Genomic DNA, 17,093 nt, shown 5'->3' with positions numbered 1-17,093 from the left:
GCTTAAAATGTCCATTATTCACTAGAATTCACTTATCTAATTTTCCAAAATGGATTTCTGGGTAACCATGTTACTTACAATGGATTCTTTTTAAAATTCCCAGTCCCTGGGCATTAATAGCAGACCTGTTGAACTGCATTACACATAAAACTATTTTATTCTGTGTCTTTTATCCCACAAAACAATGCATTCATGCTGAAGAACACCTTCTCTATGGTATTATGCTTTTTGGCACAGATTGGTATATGAGGCCATTCAAATATCTATGGTTATGTGACTTTACAAACTCATAGTATTTGATATTCAGCTGAATATAGGCAAATTATAAGAGCTGACTTTTTACTAAGGTACTATTTAAGACATGAATGAATATACAACCATGTAATTGGTAACTTAAATATTGCTGAGTAAGAAATAGTAATGTAGTGTTTCTGAAAAAGAGAGTAGAATCATTAACTCCAAATTCATTATCAGTATTGTGATTTTAGGCAAAATATCCTTTTCCAAGAATTCTATTTTTACTAGCAATATTGTGTGACAACAGCACCTATATCCTATGTCATTGTGAAATTATATATAATTAGAAATATTCATTAGCGATTGATACACATAAATTAATACTACTTGTTATTAAAATGTTATGAGTATATATAAATGTATGCTTCCATTTATATGATCAGCACAGGGCCTGCATTATTAGAGGTATGTGCCTTCTGCCTCCTCTTTCATTCTGTGGTGCTGGATCAAGCCAAGGGCTCTTTTTGTCTTCTTCATTTCATCTCAACTCTTTAAAAGTCATCTTAGCATTCCCTTGCACCTCCAAATTTTTATATAAATCAGAAGTTGGATCCAGAGCCTTTTCAGTGGTTCTCAATCTGTAGGTTGCAACTCTTTTGGATGGTCACATCAGATATTGACATTATGATTCATAGCCGTGGTAAAATTACAGTTATGAAGAATCAATATATTGAACTGTATTAAAGGCTTGCAGCATTAGGAAGGTTGAGAGACTCCATCTGTTCCCAAACACCCATGTTTCAGTTCTATCCTCCACTTCGTACACTACATCTTATCCTGTATCTGTTCAGGGATTGTTCATGCATCCTCCTTGCAAGCTCTATACATGTTAGCTTAACTGAAGTAACCAATCAGGAAAATTCAGACCATCTCTGACCTAAGCTCCAGAAGCTTCTTCGGTCTACAGCAGCTTCCACGATCTCATTTGTCCATATTGTGACTATTTAGAGTTTGGTATATTCATCACCTATCAATCAACCCTAGGTTCTTGTTTGAAGTGCATCATCTGGGAATCGACCTCTGGCACAATGATTCAAGATCTTCCTTTTACTGTGGTTCCCAGGTGGGTCTGTAACACACTCCATTTTGTGAAGTGTCAACCTGAAACATTGCTGATCATCACTTTATCTCTGCTTTTAATCTCTTGAAGTCTTCCACAAAATGACTTTTCTACTCCTTCCTAGATATTATTGTTCAGTTGATTTAGATTTTATCCAAGGACTCTTATCTTCAAATTTCCTGATGAAGTAAATTTGTAGCTAAGAATGAGAAGCACCAGTTAAGGCTTAAATAGCTAGGACAGAGGTTGTATTCTAATATCTACAGTAAACAAACACATTCTATTAAGTGAATCACATTGATATGATTTCTCTGAAATGTTTGATAAAAATAAAAATATACATTTAAACTTCAAAATAGGCAGAATTTTTCCTTCAAAATAGGCAGAATTTTTCCTACCACCTCTGTCTCTCTATGGATTCTTACAGCAGAAAATAAATAAATAAAAATAAACAAACAAAAAATAATAAATAAATAAATAAATAAATAAATAAATAAATAAATAAATAAATAAATGAGTATACCAAACAAGCAATAATGTGCTTGCTAAGTTTTCAAATCTCTGGTTACAGATTTATTACTATTTTTATATTTTTTGATAAGGAAGTAGAAATCTTTAAAATACTGAACAACATAGTCATTTTGTTCCTTTAGCCAGCTGTACCATCAAAGCACAGACATTAGTCAAATCCTATGCAATTTCCATTCTCCTAGAAACAGGTGAATAACAGGAAAAAACAATTATGAAAATATTGCTCTTAAGAGAAACGTCATTGAACCATTATTCTGAAGTCAAGCATCTTTGAGTTTCACTCTGTTGTACCCCTCTACCTTTTCATGACACGGTAGGAACTACTCAGTTCCTTTCCAGCAGCTTTCTAGGCAAAGTAGTGGAATACAAGTGGCATCATACCCCTTCTGCTGTCTCCATGTGCTCCCGGGCACTGCAGCCTTCCTTCTTGGTCTTTATTCCATGATGCTGCTTATTCTTCATCTGGGCTTCCAGTGGCTTTCCACAGCTTCAATACCTGATGTGTTCCTTATTAGTCCTAAAGGTCCATGTTAAAGAATTCTATTTAAAGTCCATCAAAGCAGGATCTGCAAACATTTTAAATATGGAAACTGATTAACAATAAATCAGAAGAATTACATTTACTAAAAGACTTCATACCTAATTTTCAACCTAGGATCTAAATAAATACTTTCTATCAAGACTTAGAATATATTTTTAAGTTTTTTTTTGTTAAGGGAATTCTAAAAAATTAAATGTGCATCTAAGAATAGTAATCAAAGAGGCAAAGCTATCATGAAAATCTGCTTTCTGTGATATATTTCCTCCTACATGACTTTTTGGCACATCTGAGACACTATTCTCAATTACTGAAAGATCTAGCATTTATTGTTTGTCTTTGTGAGACACAGGGCACCAACGCATTCTTTGTAGAACTTGGGAACTCAGGAAAAATAAAAGCAAAGATATTTCAAGACAAGATTAAAAGGCACGACAGTGTGGACCTCTGCAGACCAACAGTGACCTATCATGTGCTTAATCCTTGTAGCCAGAGTTTTCCTGCCTTGCCCACAGTCAGGACAAATCTCTATCACCCGCCAGTCCCACAGCCACTCAGACCTGACCCAGTAAACACAGAGACTTATATTGCTTACAAACTGTATGGCCATGGCAGGCTTCTTGCTAACTGTTCTTATAGCTTAAATTAATCCATTTCCATAAATCTATACCTTGCCATGTGGCTTGTGGCTTATGGGTGTCTTAACATGCTTCTTGTCATGGCAGCAGCTGGCAGTGTCTCCCTCCGCCTTCCTGTTCTTTCTTTTCTCCTCTCTGTTAGTCCCGCCTATACTTCCTGCTTAGCCACTGGCCAATCAGTGTTTTATTTATTGACCAATTAGAGTAATTTGACATACAGACCATCCCACAACAAATCCTAGAAAAGAATTTAAATTAAAATTAATTTAATTTATTTTTTATAATTACTATTGATTGCACAGAATAAACAATTGCTTTAGTTTCTATTGAAGGAGACCGTTAACATTTGTTGCCCTACTTTTTCCTAGACAGACATATTGAATCTGCATCATAAGGACACAGCTACCACAATTTTAATCTGTTCATTATCTACATGAAATTTTGGTCTGGGAAGTGAATTCATATTTAGCATACACTGTAATATATCTAAAATAATTTAAAGAAAGGTAAATTTTCAAATCTACCATAAATAAAGATTATTTTCATCTTTTCAAAATAAATTTTAATACAGGATTACAACATACCATGCACAATTTTAATAAATCAGGTAGGCACTACTCTGTCTCAATAATAGATATTCGCAAATAAGACCAATTATTATATATACAAACAGTTGTTAAAACTAATTGCATTTACGAGTGTGTAACATATATATTTCAAACATGAAAATATTTGCATAATTATTGAGTAAATCAGTTGCTCAACTTGGACATGAAGGTAGAGTCACTGAGTCGGAGACTACCTTATTTGATTCATATTCATTGACAAAATCACAACATATACCTCAATATTACACATACTATATGATTTCTGCTTAACAATAATAGAATATACATATATGACAGATTAAAGTACAAGTAATCATCAAGACATCTTGTAAACTGTACAATTGGGGCATTATAATGGGTGTTCAAGAGCCACAGTATTGGTCACTATGTTAATAAAAAAAATCTTTAAAACATGATAAAATGTATATGCAGATCTACTCCTTTATATCCCACATTTTACTGAAGGAGTCTGTGAAAAATTAGCAAGGTCTCTAGCAGAATTTAAATTCCCACTGACCAATGGAATTCCATTAACACAAAAGCATGACATAGTTGAGATTTATACTGCCAGAAACTCTCTTTGATTTATAATCTGGTAATCCTTTTATCCTCCATTTATACGCAGTATAACTTGATGTAAGTGAAAGAATGTCTCTGCTAATAGAATTCACATATATTGGACCAAGACATTTTTAGATCATAAAGGCTGTGTAAAAAGGGGGAAAAAAGGGAAAAGGAGGGTCTGGCCGTGAAGGATGATGGGGTCTGGCTTTAACATAGTCTCATAAAATGGAATACTGTTACAACCATTTGCTTTAAACAGTTTGACTGGTGTAACATTCTCTGTAGATGAGATTACTCCCTCATTTCAGGCCACATAAAGTATTTTACTAGTTCTCAAACCACAAGCCAAGTTTAGACACTTGTAATTTTGTAACAGTTTCTGTTAAAACATTACATGAACTTGTTAAGCATGTGAGGGTGAAGTTAAAAAAAATGAAAAAAGAAAAAAAAAAGGACCAGGGAAGAAAAACAATCATAACGATTATACTAAGCTTCAGAAAATTCTGGGATAGAGAAAGCTGAGTACACCAAAGACCTTTTGCCACCTTTACTGGGTCTGCAAACATGATATCTTTTAATCAGACAGTCAATAAAACAAGATCAAAGAGTAAAGTAAATGTCCAGGCTCTGTGTGTGCGTCTCTCTTCTGCCATCTATATGACCTGCCTTCTCTCCTCCAGCCCTTGATTGCCTACTTGTTGTACATGCAAGAAATTTGGTTCTGGAAACATTTTTCTCAATTGTTTATCCCTCTATAACAAACCCTGTTTTTGTCCTTTCCCACACAAATGTGGCTTTGGGAAAAAAATATTGCTTCATTTCCACTATTTTTCTAAGCATTTTGAAATTCTCCTACACTTCATGAATGTCTGCAGAGAAGGGGATGGGATACACATAAAAGTCCATGTTGATTCTTGGTATATGAACTTAACACTCCATCAGAGCGTTAGAAGGCCTTGACTGTGTTGTGCTGTGGCATCAGGTGATTCCGGGATTTTTACATTTGTGCCTTTGTTTCCCATATTTTCTCTTAGAATGTACACTATCTTAGACTCTCACTTAACTAAAATGTTAAATAATAAATGAATGTAAACCTTGCCTATAACACTTAGACAAAAGTTTTGTTTGCGTATAATAGGTTATAGGACCTTCTAAAAAGTAGAGTGTACCCCAGAACTTTAGCAATATTCTTTCATTTTTCTGGGACTGAACATAATTATTACACAATGTCTTTGCTGTGTTGGGCTTTATCATTTCTAAATTTATACTACATGGCGTTCTTGATATTAAATAAGCTGGAACATAATATTTTATGATACACTCAGTTACCCAATTAAAGTATTAAAACAAATTTCATAGTAAATCAAAGGAAAGGAAGTATAAATATCCCTTTGCAGTAGAGGGCAATTAAAATAGAGTTTCACAGCTGGTAACTTTTTAGAGATTAAGAAAGAACCCATTGAATAGGACATATATTTCATAAGGCTTCCAAGGTTTAAGGATCATCCCACAAGATGGAGAGGGGAGATTGTGAGATACAGAGGTAGTTACCCACTGTATGCCTACTGTACAACCAACAGAACAGTGTCATCTAGACACAGTAAGGTAGTTGCATATAAGTACACACAGTATTTGTGACAATGTACATACACAAGACTTACACATGCTGAAGGTAAAAAAATTAACAGCATGGAGGGGCCTAGTGTTCATGAAATCCTACCACTAACTAAAGAGATACTGGCAATTGAGAGCCACCAATAAAAGGGAAGTTAGCTTTTGTCAAGAATGGTGACCCTAGAAGATCAATCACATTTCAATGGAAGATAGTATGGCATAAGTTTATGGGCAGCAAAAATTCAACAAAAACGGGCTTTTAAAAAAATGGCATAATGTTTATTGGGTTGGAAAGGGCAAATTGGAAGGATTTGGGGGAGGTTGACATACTGTCAAAATACATTATAAGAAATTCTCAATAAATTAATAAATATTTTTTTAAAAAATACTACTATGCTAAATAGATTCAGAAATTGGATAATAAACATGGTTAAGTAATTCTACAATGCTAGTAGTTGGTTATTGTCTTCATGATCATGATCAGAGAAAAAAATCAAGACAGTAAAAAATGGAAAAGTCAGAGTGAAATTAGTAGAGGCGGTATATAGCAATATTCAATAAGATCTTGCACTAGTGGAAATAGTGGCAATGTACTCTTTTTCTTGATGATAATGAATCAGCTTCAAAATGTCTCACCTTCCAAAGGCAGAACTCCACACCATAAACCCTCTGCCTTGCATTTTGAGCACATTGTTAAGCCTGGCATCATAAAAAGAGTACAACCAACTCTTTCTCTATTAAAATTCATATATTTATTATTAATTATTATTAAATTTCTTAATTTTAGAGTATTAGAGGGCACTGTGGAAATTTTGTTGACTCATTAGAAAGACCTAATGTGATTTTCTGCACAATGAGACACTGTATTAAAAGCCTGTATTTATTGTGTTAATTTTAAGTCCCTATTTGAACTGGTATGCTAGAAAAGAATGGGGAAAGGTAAATCTAAAAGTTAAACTGAGAGCCTTGGCTTTTTAGCTTTCCAATTTGCTGAACATGCATAAGAACTTCTTGCTTTCGCATACATACTCTGCAAAACCATAAGACTCCTTGATTTTCCTATTGCTTCTCTCAATTTTTTTTTATTCCTCAACTTTACTCCTGAAATATTTTTTCCAACCCAACAACACATTTTAAGCTCTACCTGTCATTGTATAAGTTCCAAATTTCATTCATTCGTTCACAACGATGACCAAAGACACACAATTAAATTTCCTTGTAAGACAAGTAACATTTACTGAATTATCATACATTATAGCAATTCATGATTCAGTCAGAGTGAATCAAATAAAATATTCGTTACATTTCATATTTTTTCTTTGACTTGTGATCTGGTTGTACTGAAATAAAATTAGGATGTTGCTTGGAATTAATTTAAGCATTATGCTGCATTATACCAAGAGTACTCATCTGCCTAGTGCATAACAGTAATGCATTATGCCTGACTTTCTAGATAATGATTACCTCTTGATACAATAAAATAATACCGTAACTGCATTCAATTTTTCAGCAAAATATGCTTAATTCTGGTAATGATTTAAAAAAATCATGGCATTGCAGTGTTGTAAGATCTGCCGTTTTGAACAAGAAGAACTCAGCATTGTAGCTTTTTACATTATAGTGCGGAAAAAGTTCAGTTACTGATTATAACTATTATATCATCTCAAATTACAATAGGCAAAGCAGGGGACAGGGCATTAGCTTGACATTCCAGAATTAGCGTAATTCTTTTCTGGTACATTTTTCAAGAAGACTGCATATGTGTACATTCATGTATGTTTAATCAAAAATTCAGCGAAGAACAAAATGTGCTGTGTATATACAAAAATATAATACTGAAGAAGTTTCTAAATGATTCTTTTTGAAAACTAATTTTCTTAAATCTGGGGACGATTCTCTCTAGAGACCTGGGTAGGAGCCAGCACATCTGCAAATATAATTACAGATTAATTGTGAAAAGTTCTTTAATATAACTTGGTAGAAGTTAGAAAATTCAAAAATTTCAATTTAATTATTATTATTAGTCAGAATCTTATAATTTACTGGAAAAGCTACTAAGCTTTTGGATTCTAGCTGTTAATCTGTAGAATAGATATTTTTATCAACATTATTGCATAGAGAAAGATATACAGAAAACAGCAACCACTAGCAGAAAATCCCTTATAATCACCTTCCACTCCTTTTGCCATCCATATACATTTTTCCTTCTTTTAAAGGAATTTCATGTTCGTGCAGATAATTTTATTATATCTCTTTAAATAAGTGTATTAGCAAAACTGTCTGGAATTATCAATGCATGTCTTCATTTCATAAAATATTTAAGTTTTATGATGAAAGTTTGCCTTATACATGTTCATGACATAAACATGATTTGTGTAATCATAACTCAGTTAATATAGCATGAAAAATAAAGCATTTAGAAATAAATTAAGCATCAAAATTTAAAAATATTTGGAAAAAAGAGAATAATAGTTTTTCCTTATAGTCAGTTTGAAAAAACATACTTATATATGCTTTAAAATACACCAACAGTTCAAATGAATTGTTTTTTTATAGCATTTTTGAAATTGGAATGATTTATTTAAGTTTCATTATTCAGTTTTTGTGGGATTTGATTGTGGAATTTAAGATCATTTTATATTAGAATTTACAGGGGGATTTCAAGTTTGTAATATATGGTTTTGTGTTCTTATTCTGTTGCTTATTTCTTTGAAAGTAACTCAGTATTAGTTCTTTATCTCCCATAACAGTAAAAATGACTGTATAATAAGAATAGGAAGAACGATCACCTGTAGACTGGGAAGTTTTCTGCAACTTGTCCAAGGCAAACCATCTCAGTCCTTGAGAATCTACAATTACCACTATAATTTAGCTTTTATTTTTGTTACATCTATTTGTGTGTGTGTGTGTGTGTGTGTGTGTGTGTGTGTGTGTGTGTGTACATCACAGCTGTGCATGGCTCACATGTGACTATCAGAGGAAAACGTTCACATATTGGTTATCTATTTCCACCATGTCACGGAGCTTAGCTCCAAGGGCCTCCACAGGCTGAGCCATCTCAGTAGCTCCACACTTTAATTTTTAATCATGAAAATATTTGAAAGGAAAAAAAAGACTGTATGAAAGGGTAACCATTTTTATACTCATATATTTACCTTGTAAAATAATTGGATGTCAGACAAAGAATTGCTTGTCATATTTTGCTATTAAAATAATATATTTTATGCGTAACATGACCTGCCTTCATAAGTTACTATAGCCTATTGTCTTCCTGCAAGATTTTCCAATGGGATTTTAATAAGACTCTTATGTTTGCTGTCTTACACAGTACAGACTGTTAAACCCAATTTGCAGGAAAAATATTCAGGTATAAAACCAGATAATCTGTATCTCTTTAGAATCAAAAGTCATTTTTACCAAAATATTTTAACACACAAAATTGCTTCTTGAGAGATGTTTGCCATGATAAAGTGACAGAAAACTACATTTTCATTATAATTATAACTGACTTGTGGTACTAAGTTTTTATAATTTAAAGGTATTCTCAACTCTGACAGCCCTTCCGTGTTGAATTATGCATCTCATCCTCTTAAATAGTTCTGCTGGCACAAGACAGCTGAGATGAAGTTGTCTTTCTAAAATAATTGCTCCATGGAGCATCCATTATACCTTCAGAAAAAATGTATTACTTGACTTCTACAAATTATAGACTAGCCTATAATGGGTATTTTTGACAGCTATTAGTTAAAAAAAAAATCTGAACAGTAAAATGAGTATTGATATCACAATGGTGAGTCGTGAATGCTAATACAGCTTGTTCTGTGCTCTCCTGTGAAAGCATGATGTCATTGTTACTTATAATAACACTGATGTAACTGCACTCATGTCAAATACAGTATTGGCAACATGTGTCATTTTGTCACCTATAAGATAAAAAGCAAAGCTAAATATTTACAGTAGATACTGAAGATACTCAGTATAAAAGATGAAAAATTGGTTACATCTTGGTTAATAGCTTTTTTTTTTGGTTATGACATTTTAAGTGTATTGTAGGAACCATTAGTTAGAAAAAAATCAACATAAGTTGCTACAAATTTTATGACACATAAAATTAAAGTTTGCCTCTTATTCTCTAGAATCAAATATTAAAGAACTGACCTAAATAGCGATTCTTTATAATGTATAGTCTTCATTTTGGCAACTCAAAATTAAAGTATTTAGTAGAGTCAAAAAGTCCAAAATACTTACCAAATTATTTACCCATTTACATAATTGAGTTGTTGTAGATGGAATTAATAAACAAGTGTCTGCCCCTTGCCTCAAAGAAAAACTGATCTGAAAAACAGAATTAATAAATTCAGTTCAAAGGAATCAACAGTTCAGTGTCTTTATAATGAAATAAAGGAGAGTGTGTATTTTAAGTGGATAGACTATCAAATTGTAGATAGTATATGCCTTCAAGCACTTGCATATATATCTTTCAAAACCTTATGCCAATGTCAAGTTTATAATGACTGAAATTCAGCATGTATATATTGGAGGTGTATTAATACACACAGATAGATTATTATAGAGCTATATTATAAGTACATATATTATAAAAATTTGTCAACATGCAGTGAAACTGTTTAAATTAAAGATTTTTTTTACTTTTCTATGTTTAAAATATAAGTAATTTACACTAATGTTTTGTACTAGCAGTACAAAATATATTCATGATTGAGTTTCCCACAACAAAAATGTGCTGAAAATTTTACAGTGCTTTTCTTTATATTATTAACTGAAAGTCCCAGAAAAAGAGCTTTTCATTCATTCTGTGAGGTTTGTAACTGACTAAAACTTGAATGACTGTGTGTGTCAGGTTAAGGTTTCAGGTCCAGAGCCAAATTACCTTAGGCTCTCTTAGCCTATATAGTTAGCATTTTTTTTTTCCACTTTATGTGACCTAAGATCCCTGTGACTTTTAAGTAAATATTTTTGGAAATAATGTACAGACCCATATCTTCCACCAACCCAAATGCTAAGAATGTCATCAGATAATACCTGACAACTCTAGCAGATATTTTCTTGTTTTATTATAACCTACCACTCTGATATATTCTCCAATATTTTTTTTCTGCATTTGAATTAACAGATACTCACATCATTTCCTCTCTTCCATTTTCTCCTTCAAGTCCCCTCCCTCCAAATCCTTCCAAACCCCTCAAACTCTCTAATTGATCCATAAGTTGCAGTAGTGGCACTGACATGTTTGTGGTAACCAAAAGCTCTCTAGTTGGACTTAAGACCCTCTCAACAGGTATTGATGGATATTGGAGAAATTATTTTGGCCATTCCACGTAGTTAAAAGGATATTTATTTAATGGTGTAACTCACAAATTAAGTGAAAGGTAGGTCGCAGGGTCTGGGGAAGGTGTATTGCAATCCAGCGGTGTTCTCCAGAGCTCTGCATAGTCCATCTTCACCGTTCAGCGTCCCGGCACAGAGAGCGCACAGAGAGAGCGCTGGCCCATCCAGTTCTCGGGTCTCCAGGCGCCTCCCCTCACCCCGCCTCGTAGGCATGACAGTTGCCAGAGTCTCAATGGGGGTTGGAACTTCCAGATCCAAGCTGGAATGGCTACCCTCTACATCTCCCCCCTTTTGTCTAAATAAGAAGGTTCTAAACTAATACAAGACTATATACAAAGGAATGGTTATCATATATTGTCCAGAAATAATGAGGGATAATGACCTAGATAAGATGTAACTACAACCAATGCAAACAATATCAAGGAAGAAACACATATGAAAATCCAGAGAAGTATAGAGCATAGGTAAATGGCATGTTATAAAGGTCATTCAAAGATGTCCTATCCTAAAGAACCTGAATCTAATACTTAATATGTTCTATCTAAGATATTATATATACTAAGTTGTAACTATAACTACTAGTCTTCAATCCCATCAAAGACCTGAGAAGGAACATAATGGTACCTGAGAAATGGTAGATGGATGCAAGCAACTTTCGGGAATCTTGCAAGAGTAGACCAAGACAGCTGGCAGCCTTGACAGTCACCTAATGTTTCTCAGCATTGTTGGTGCATTCAAATTGGCTACAGGCCTAGAGTATCTAACAGACCATTTTCAGAAGCAGGATTTCTGAAAGACCATCTTACCCTGTCTTGGCAGAGTACAGTGGTCGCTTTCCTTGTGTCCGGCTTGTCCAGAAAGGACAGCATTGCATTTGTACTGTCAGCCATCAAGGCAAGGGCAGTTCTTTGCCCAGTAGGCCATTTTGTGCCAAAAAGACAAACTTCCAAATGGAAATGTCTTAGAAGCCCAACATTCTCTCGGGATCAATTGGTGCAGCCAGGAGCAATTGTGTCTCACGTCAACAGAATTCTAAGTTATTTAAATGCCATATTCTCTAGATCTATGAAGTGTTTGAAGATTACCTGTCCATCTACCTATGTATCTGTAAATCTGGATAACCTAACTAACGTAACTATAGAGATGACAGGCATAGGCGACTATAAATCTATAAGTCTTATCTACCAAAATAACCTAAGGACTAAGGACTAAGGCTTCACATAAACAAGGTAAAAGTCTATAAGCAAATATATGGTGAAGAACGATGACTTCAAAATTGTGACAATACACAAGATATTTATAACAGAGGTAGGAATATAAAGTGCGATATGCAAGATGACAATAATCTTAAATATATATCAATATACCGAATATCCTAGACAGAAGTAGAACATATATAAAGTATGACAGATATAAATTTACATTTGTATTAATATAAAAATGTTTCAAATAAGAGTAGTACATTATAACAAATATAGTTCTGTATTTGTATCAATATACAAATTATCTTAAGCAGGAGTATAAAAATAGTTTACATTTGTATCAACATATAAGTATCTATTACAGTACAAATTACAGTGCAAATTATCTCAGTCGGTAGAGCATGAGACTCTTAATCTCAGGGTCGTGTGTTCGAACCCCATGTTGGGCGCCAGATATTGGTGGATATTGGAGAAATTATTTTGGCCAATCCACGTAGTTAAAAGGATATTTATTTAATGGTGTAACTCACAAATTAAGTGAAAGGTAGGTCGCAGGGTCTGGGGAAGGTGTATTGCAATCCAGTGGTGTTCTCCGGAGCTCTGCACAGTCTACCTTCACCGTTCAGCATCCTGGCACAGAGAGAGCGCTGGTCCATCCAGTTCTCGGGTCTCCAGGCGCCTCCCCTCGCCCTGCCTCGTAGGTGTGACAGTTGCCAGAGTCTCAATGGGGGTTGGAACTTCCAGATCCAAGCTGGAATGGCTACCCTCTACAAACAGGGGTGGAACATGCTTGATACTAGATAACCTATCCACCTTCCTGGGGCTGGTCAGATCCTGGATCTGAAAAGAGAATCCACTATTACCACTTTGTTAGATTAGCATAAATAATTTCTACCAACATTATAAATCTATACTCAGAGATCCATGGAGATACCACCCCTCATCAATGAATCTTTTCTTTACAGCAAATGGAAACCATCACAGAAATCTACAACTGGACACATTGCAAAGATCAATGCATTGTAGGATACCCAGCCCCAATGTATACCTCAGGAAACATTGCATAAGTGGAGACAGAAAAATTGTAAGCGCCCAAATACCAGGAAGTATTGTATGAAACAGTCTTTTATGCAATCAGCTATACAATGAAGACCTTAACAATGACAATACCAAAGATATGCTAAATATGCTAAAATAAAAAATTAGAAGTGGAAAAATCTCAGGGAATCACACCCCTGGACAAGGCACTCCAGGCAACCAAACACTGATGAGAATCAGGGAGTTAGCCTGTCCTAGCAATGAGCCCTCTAATTAGTCGTCCAATACAAAGTGTTTAGGTTCCAAACCATAGGCACATAGACAACAAAAAGTAATTAGTAGGTTGTGTTTATATATTTGTCCAGTGAATTTTTAAATGCCTTAATTTGTAAATTACTATGCTCTATCCCTACAAAAACCTAATGGACTTATTAGCAAACTAGAACATAGTATTCAATGCAAACTAAATCTGAATTTTTCAGCCATGGTCACTCAAATTTGAAACAAACTACCTTTTATTCTCTTTGAGATAAGAGCTTTTTTGTTTGGACTTAACTATGTTTTGACATTTCCCATCACTCTCTAGTTCTCCACTCTAACCAATGTTTGCCAAGATCATCTGTTGTCTACTCTTAGGAACAATTGCCAAGCCTTTAATCTTCTACACATTCTATTATGAACTCAAAGCAACAACCTACTTGTTATTTACATTCTTACACATGAGAAGAAGTGTTTCCCTAAACTTCCTTTGAAATTGTAATGCAATGTCCTTTTGGACAATATAATACAAGCAGAGGTCATCAGATTAGGAAGGCAGTTTTGTAATTAGGACACTTTTGAGGACATACATCCCTTATACCTTTTCCTTCTCTTATTCCTTCCTGGAATTTGCTCCAGATGTCCTGGAGCAAGGAGTTCAATGTCAGCAGCCTGTTCTGAAAACATCTAGTTCATACATTCAGGAGTCCCATAAAAATGCTAAACTAGAAGCTATAATATATGCTCAGAGAACCTGGTGCAGACCCCTGAAGGCCCTGTGCCTGGTGCTTCAGTCTTTGAGTTAATATGAGCTTTGCTCATGTTGGTTTAGAGGACCTTGATTTCTTGGTGTCCTCCATCCCCTCCAGCTCTTACATTCTTTCCACACCCTCTTTTACAGGTTTTCCTGAGCTCTGAGGCAAGGGTTTTGATGGAAACTTCCCATTTAGGGATGAATGTTACAAGGTCCCTCACTCTCTGTGTAATGTTAGGCTGTGGGTCTCTGAATTTGTTCCAATCTGCTGTGGGAGGAAGTTTCTCTGATGATAGTTGAAAAAGGCACTGATCTTTTAGTGTAACTGAATATCATAAGGAGTCATTTTATTTTCTAGACCAGTATTACTTGCATTTGCCCTAGGTACTCAGGCTATCTTGTCTCAGATTTGGCATCACCCAATCAGTGTTAAGTATGGATTCTATCTCATGAAATGAGCATCAAGTCAGAACAATTATTGTTGGAATAGTTTGAGGAATATTTGTGTTAACTGTTCTTTGAAAGTCTGGTAGAATTTTGTACTGAAACCATCTTACTGGCTTGCTTTCTTTCTTTCTTTCTTTCTTTCTTTCTTTCTTTCTTTCTTTCTTTCTTTCTTTCTTTCTTTCTAGATTGGGAGAATTTTCACTATTGCTTCTATTTCACTAGGAGTTACAAGTCTGTTCACATTCTTATTTGATCTTTATTTAACTTTGGTAAGTTGTATTTATTGAGAAAATTACCCATTTCTTTTAGATTTTCCAATTAGGTGGAGTACAGGATTTCAAAGCCTTTTCCTACGATTCTCTGGATTTCCTCAGGGTCTGTTGTATGCTCCCCCCTCCTTTTGTTCCTAAATTTGTTGACTTGAATATTGTCTCTCAGGGTTTTAGATAATTTGGGCAGAGGTTTGTTAATCTTATTAATTTCTCAAAGAATGGATTCTATGTATCATTTATGCTTTGTATTGTTTTTTGTTTGTTTGCTCCTTTGTTTTTTGACAGCTTTCAGATGTGCTGTTAAGTTGCTAGTATGAGCTCTAAGAATTTTTTATGTAGGCACCTAGTGCTATGAATTTGCTTCTTAGAATCACCTTCATTGTATCCCATAAGTTTGGGTGTGTTGTGTAGTCATTTTCACTTAATTTTAGAAAGTCTTTCATTTCTTTATTAAAATGTGTCATTACCCTGTTTTGTTCTGTAGAGAGTTTATCAGGTGTGGTTGTTTGAAGGAAAATGGCCCCCGAAAGGAGTGGCACTAATTGGAGGTGTGGCCTTATGAAGTAGGTGTGATCTTATTGGAAGAAATGTGTCATTGTGGAGGCAAGCTTTGAGTCGCATATATGCTCAAGCTACACCCAGTGAGACAGTTGACTTTCTGCTGCCCTTGGATCAAGATGTAGGACTCTCCATTCCAGCACTATATCTGCCTGTATGCTGCCATGTCCCATCATGATGCCACCCAATTAGATATTTTGGCTGGTCATGGTATCTTTTTACAGCAATGGAAACCCTAATGAAGACAGCAGGAGATGTGGAAGGGCAGGGAGGGGAGGCTGCAACAGTTGTTTGGTTTCCGAGCTAGGGATGAGGCTGGGGATTTGGTTTGGGGTAACAGAAAGAGAGGTGAAAGTCTGGAGTTAGCTTACCCTCTTCCCTAGCGGGAGTGACTTGTGTGCTCACAGGGAGTGCCTGCTGGAGTTCAGGCTAAATTAATATCTCTTAAGACTATAAGCTAGCATTCACAGATGGGAGAAAACAAGCAATGTTTATCATTCTGGGTCTAGGTTACCACACTCACAGAGTGATTATTTTTTTTCCATCGATTTACCAGCAAATTTAATTTTCAAAACAACTGATTAATATTCCACTGTTTAAATTTGCCACATCTCATTATTGATTCATGAATTGATGGACACCTTGAAACACAATTTCTGCTTCCTGGGTATTGTGAAAGAAGCATCAATGAACATGAGTGAGCAAGTATATCTGTAGTAGGATATAAATAGATTTGGGGATATGCCCAGGAATGGAAGAGCTAGATCATGTGATAGATCTATTTCAAGCCTTTGGGGGACTCTCCACATTGGTTTCCATAATGGCTGCACCAGTTTGCATTCCCACTAACATGAATAAGTTGAATAAGTGTTCTCCTTTTCTCACATCCATGCCAATAGTTGTCATCATTTATATTTTGATCTTGGCCATTCTGATTGGAATAATATGGAATATCAAAGGAGCTTTAATATGCTTTAATCCCTGATGGCAAAGGATTTTGAATGTGTTTTTAAAAATATTTCTCAACCATTTGGATTTCATCTTTGAGAACTCTGTGTTTAGTTCAATGCCCTATTTTTGTAATTGTGATATTTTCTAGATGTTCAGTTTTTTTATTTGTGTATTAGAAATATGAACTTTCTGTTAGACATTTTTTTTTTTACCATTCTCTGTGCTACCTCTTCACTTGAATGATGGATTGCATTGCTGTGTTCAAGCTTCTTTTGTTGCATGAGATTCTGTTTGTTAATTGCTTGTCTTAATGCCAGGACAACTGCCATCCTGTTGAGAAAGTCCTTTGTTGTGCCAATTAATTCATATTCCTTACTTTCTCCTGTGTTAGATTCAGGATATTGGGTCTTAAGG

The sequence above is a fragment of the Peromyscus maniculatus genome, chromosome 4 (assembly GCF_049852395.1).
Source record: "Peromyscus maniculatus bairdii isolate BWxNUB_F1_BW_parent chromosome 4, HU_Pman_BW_mat_3.1, whole genome shotgun sequence".
Classification (NCBI taxonomy): domain Eukaryota; kingdom Metazoa; phylum Chordata; class Mammalia; order Rodentia; family Cricetidae; genus Peromyscus; species Peromyscus maniculatus.
Note: the sequence above shows the minus strand (reverse complement) of the source record.